We start from the raw sequence: 6,349 nt of genomic DNA, 5'->3' as shown, positions 1-6,349 counted from the left end.
CTCCAGAAACCAAATCTCAAAGTCATGGAGGACTGTGATTTAAATGATGGAGAATTTAGGATTATAGTTATGAGGAAACTCAATGATATACAAGATAACTAAGAAAGGCAGTTTAATGAGCTCAGGAATAAAATTAATGAACAAAAGAGATACTTTACCAAAGAGATTGAAACTATAAAAAATAACTAAACAGAAATTCTCAATAAATGACTCAAATATGAAATGAGGAATACATTAGAATCCATTGGAAACAGACCAGTCCAGATGAAGGAGAAAATTAGCTCAAAGATAGAAACCTAGAAATGACCCAGGAGGAATCAAAGAGAGAACTAAAAGTTAAAAAGAAAGAGAGAGAGAGAGAAAGAAAGGAAGAAGAGAAAGAAAGAGAGAGAGAGAGAGAGAGAGAGAGAGAGAGAGAGAGAGAGAGAGAAAGAAAAGAAAGAAAGAAAGAAAGAAAGAAAGAAAGAAAGAAAGAAAGAAAGAAAGAAAAGAAAGAGAGAGTAGAAGGGAGGGAGGGATAAGGGAGGGAGGGAGGGAGGGAAGGAAGGAAGGAAGGAAGGAATATTTGTGAACTGACTACATTAAAAAGAGCAACATAAGGAAAACAGATCCAGAAGGAGAATACAGAGAGAGGAGAAGAAAAAGCCTCTTGGAAGAGATGGTCGATGAGAACTATCTAAGCCTAGGGAAAGAACTAGACTTTAAAACAGGCAAAACAAAGAGAACACATGTCAAGATCATTTTATTCAAACTGTCAAAAATTAATGCCAAAGGATTCTCAAAGCAGCCAAGGGAAAAAAATTCTATAACCTACAAAAGAAACCCTATTCAATATCCAAAGATAGGAGATAGTGTAAGAAAATATTCAAAGATACGAATCATCAGCCATGGGTAACATATGCAGCAGAGCTATCTTTACAGTGTGAAGGAGAAATAAAAGCTTTCACAGACAAACAAAGCTTGAGAGAATTTACCACCAGAAGACCTCCATTACAAGAAATGTTGAAAGGAGCTCTTCTACCAGAAGCAAAAAGGCAAAAGTATACAAAATATTGAATAGTATGATTAACAAACTGACAGAAGCAGGATACTGCACATCTACTTTAGGTCATTAAACACTTCTTTATAACATAAAGTTTAAAGAGGAAATAAGACATTTAAAAATAACTATAACTTGGAAACAAATGCACTATATAACAAAGGATAATTTGTGACAACAAAATCGAAAGGAGAGGAGAAAAAAGACTGAAAATTACAGGTGAGTGAAGATCAGAGGCAGTCAGAAGAAAAAGGTCTATGTATAAGACATTTTACACAAAACTAGCAGCAACCACAAAATAAACAAATCAGAGCTGAGACACAAACAAGAAAGATGAAAAAGAGAAAAAAATTATAGAAAATTTTCAAAAAAAAAAAAAAGGCGGAATCGCAAGAGAAAAGAAACAATGCAAGATATAAAGCAACCAGAAAACATAACATAAAATGGCTGTAGTAAGACCTTGCGTGTCAATAATCACCCTAAATGTAAATGGACTGAACTCACCAATTAAAAGGCACAGAGTAGTAGGATGCATTAAAATACAAGACCCAAGTCTATGTTGCCTTCAGAAGACTCATCTCAGCTACAAAGAAAAACATAAGTTCAAAGGTATGGAAGATGATATTTCAAGCAAATGGCATCCAGGGAAAAGCAGGGGTAGCCATATCTATATGAAACAAAATAGATTTCAAGATGAAAAAGGTAACAAGAGACAAAGATGGATATTCTATAATGATAAAGGGGACAATTCATCAAAGCCACGTTAAACCAGTTTGACTTAATAGACCATTCTAGAGCATTTCATTCAAAAACTGCAGAGAACAATTTTTCTCAAGTGCACATAGAACATTTTCCAGGATAGATCACATACTAGGTCACAAAACGAGCCTCAGTAAATTCAAGAAGATTGAAAATATACCAAGCATATTTTCTGACTACAATAACATGGAATTAGAACTCAACAACAGGAAGAAAACAAAAAAGAAACACAAATCTGTGATTAAACAACATGCTTCAAAACCACAGATCAAAGAGAAAAATCAAACAGGAAGTCAAAAACTACCTCGAGACAAATGAAACTGAAAACACAATCTTACAAAATTTATGGATCCAGCAAAACCAGTTATAAAACCAACGTTTATAACTGTAGAGGCCTTCATCAAGAAACAGGAAAAATCTCACGTGAACAATCAAATTTACACTTAAAGAAAGTGAGAAAAGAGGGACAAACAAAACCCCAAGTAAGTAGAACAAAGGAAATAATAAAGACCAGAAAATAAATGAAATAGAAAACAGAAAAAACAATAGAAAAGATCAATAAAACTAAGAGCTTGTTCTTTGAAAGGGTAAATAAAATTGACAAGCCTCTAGCAAGATTCAGGCATAAAGAAGAACACAAAAAATAAAATCGGAAATGAAAGAGGAGAGATTACAAATGACAACACAGAAATACAATGGATCATGGAAAAAGACTATGAAAAAATAAAGCCAAGGATAAAAATCATATGATTATCTCAATAGATGCAGAAAAAGCCTCTGACAAAATTCAACATCTATTATGATAAAAACTCTCAATGAAATAGATACAGAAGCAACATACGTCAGCTTGATAAAGACTATACACGACAAGCCCACAGCTAACATACTCAAAGGTGAAAAGCTTCCATGAACAAGACAAGGATGCCCACTCTCACCACTGTTATTCAATGTAGTGTTGGAAGTCTTAGCCATAACAGTTAGACGAGAAAAAGAAATAAAAGGCATGCAAATTGGAAAGGAAGATGTAAAACAGTCACTATTTGCAGATGGCATGATACTGTATATAGGAAAACCCTAAGGAATTCACAAAAATTAAATTGAATTAAAAACATAATTCGATAAAGTAGTAGGATACAAAATTAATACACAGAAATCGGTCACATTTTTATACAAATAACTGTGAGGAGAAATTTAAAAATCCCATTCACAATTGCATCGAAAAGAATAAAATACATAGGAATAAATTTAAGAAGTGAAAAGGCCTGTCCTTGAAAACTAAAAGAAATCAAAGAAAGAAATTGAATGGGACACACATGGAAGCATATACTGTGTTCATGGATTGAAAGAATTAGCATTATTAAAATGACCATACTGCCCAAGCAATCTACAGATTTAGTGCAATCCTTATCAAAATACCAATGACCTTTGTTCTCAGAACTGGAACAAATTAATCCTAAAATTGATTTGGAACCACAAAAGACCCCAAATAGCCACAGAAATCTTGAGAAAGAAGAACAAAGTTGAAGGTATCACACGCCTTGATTTCAAGCCTGTCTACAAAGCTTTAATAATCAAAACAGTATAGTACTGGTACAAAAACACGTATAGATCAATCAAATAAAGAAGCTAGAAATAACACCTCCCCCCGCCATGGTCAACTAAACTACAAAAAAGGAGGCAAGAATATACAATGGAAAAATGACAGTCTCTTCAACAAGTGTTGTTGGGAAAACAACAGATAGATGTGAAAATGAAACTGGACTACTCTGTTATACCACATACAAAAAGAAACTCAAAATAGATTAAGACTTAAATGTAAGGCCTGAAACAATAAATCTCCTGGGACGAGGGGTAAGAGGTACTAAAACCAGTTGATATTAGTCTGAGCAAGATCGTTTTGAATATTCCCCCTCAAGCAAGGGAAACAAAAGCAAAAATAAACAAATAAGACTTCATCGAAACCTTCTGCACAGCAAAGGAAACCTTCAATGAAACAAAAACAACCTACCAAATGGGAAAATATATTTGAAAATGATATATCTGATTTCTAAAAATATATCTAAAAATATATCAGGAACTGTATAGTTCAGTAACACAATATTAAACAATCTGATCAGAAATAGGCAGAGGACATGAAAAACATTTCTTCAAGACATACAGATGGCCAATTCATATTTGAAAAGAGGCTCAATATTACTAATCGGGAAAATGCAAATCAAAACAACGAGATACCACATCACACCAGTTAGTATGACTATTTCCAAAAAGTAACAAATAACATGCGTTGGTGACAATGTGGAGAAAAATGAAACCTTTGTGCACTGTTGGTGGAACTTCAAATTAGTGCAGCAACTATGAAAGACAGTAATTTCCTTAAAAAAAAAACAACTAAAAATAGATATATAATACATCCCAGCAATTCCAATTCTGAGTATTTATTTGAAGAAAATGAAAACACTAATTCAAAAAGATATATGTAACCATGTGTTCATCGCACCATGACTTATAATAGCCAGGACATGGAAGCAAACTAGGTGTCTGTCGATAGAAAATTGAACAGGGAAGTTGTGGTATATGTATTATATATGTATGAACTATAGTGCAATAAAAAGAATGCAATCTTGCCATTCATAACAACATGGATGGACCCAAAGGGTATTATGCTAAGTGAAATAAGTAAGAAAGAGAAAGACAAATACTGTATGATTTCAGTTATATGTGGAATCTAGAAAAACAACAAAAAAAAACAGAACATAACAAGAACAGCCTTATAGAAACCAGAGAATAAAGGGATTGCTGCTACAGGGGAAGTGGATGGGGGATGGGTGAAAGGGTGAAGGGAATATACTCAATATTATTGTGATAAGTTTTCACATTGACAGATGATTACTAGAATTACTGGGGTGATCAACACTGTAAGGTATAAAATGTCACATCACTATGTTGTACACGTGAAAAAATATAACTATATAATACTGTATACAAACATATTAAATTTATTAAAAAGTGGAAAACCTATATAGACTCATCACCTACCACCCATCACTGGTAAGCAATTTGAAAGAGTAATAAAAAAATGACCCCTAAAACAAAAGTCCAGGACCAAATGGCTTCACTGGTGAATTCTGCTAAACGTTCAGACATTTAATACCAATCCTTCTCATTCTCTTCCAAAAAATTTAAGAAGAGAGACTACTTCCTAACTCATTTTATGAGATCAACTTTACCCTGATACCAAAGCCAAGCAAGGACCACAAAAAGAAAGAAAGGTATATGCCAATATCTCTGATGAAAATAGATACAAAAATCCTAAACAAAATCCTAACAAATTGAATACGACAATACATTAAAACGATCATACAACACGATTAGGTGGGATTCATTCCAGGGATGCAAGGATGGTTCAGCATCCATGAAATAATTAATGTGATGCACCACATTAACAAAGTAAAAGATAAAAATCATATAATTATTTCAATAAGTGAAGAAAAAGCATTTGACAAGATACAACATCCATTTATGATTAAAACAGTCAATACATGTGTATAGAAGGAAAGCACCTCAACATAATAAAGGCTATTTATAACAAACACTCAGCTAATATCGTACTCAATGGTGAAAAACTAATACATTTTCCTCTAAAGTCAGGAACAAGACAAGGATGACCACTCTCACTACTGTTACTCAACATAGGACTAGAAGTCCTAGCCAGAACAATTGAGCAAGGAAAAGAAATAAAAGGCATCGAAGTGAAACTGTCATTGTATTTGATAAGATTCTGTATATAGAAAACACTAAAGACTCCACCATAGGAATAAACTGAACAAGGCATATGAATGACCTGTACACTGAAAACTACAAAACATTGTTGAAAGAAATTAAAGAAGACACATAGAAATGGAAAGATATTCTGTGTTCATGGATTGGAAGAATGAACACTGTCAAAATGGCCAAAAGCCTAAAGCAGTACACAGATTTAATGCAATCCACATCAAAATCCTAATGGTATTTTTTTTTTTAAATAGAGCAAAGTATCAAATTTGTATGGAACCACAAGAAACTCTGAATAGCCAAAACAATCCTGCAACAAAGCACTAACTTTAAACTGTGCTACAAAGCTACAATAATCAAAACAGTATGGTATTGGCAGTAAAACAGACACACAGACCAGTGAAACAAAATCAAGAGCAGAGACATAAACCCACAGATATATGGAAACTAAGGAGACAAAAACATAACATGGAAAGTCTCTTCAATCAATGGTGCTGGGAAAACTGGAAAGCCACATGCCAAAAAATAAAGCTAGACTGATCTCTGACACTATACATAAAAATTAAAACATAATAGATTGAAGATATGCATATAAGATTTTAAAAAATAAAATACATAAAAGAAAACATACACATTAAACTTCGGAAGAGAAGCCAGTGATATCGGAAGCATGTCTGCATAAGGGATCTGCCCCGATCTCTCCCCCTGATATTGCAACAAGCTGAACACCTACAATCCAACAAATAACATTGAACCTACACTCAAGCACATCTGAGAGAT

The sequence above is a fragment of the Pteropus medius genome, unplaced genomic scaffold (genome assembly GCF_902729225.1).
Source record: "Pteropus medius unplaced genomic scaffold, Ma_sr-lr_union100, whole genome shotgun sequence".
NCBI classification, from domain to species: Eukaryota; Metazoa; Chordata; class Mammalia; order Chiroptera; family Pteropodidae; genus Pteropus; species Pteropus medius.
This window is presented reverse-complemented; position numbering follows the sequence as displayed.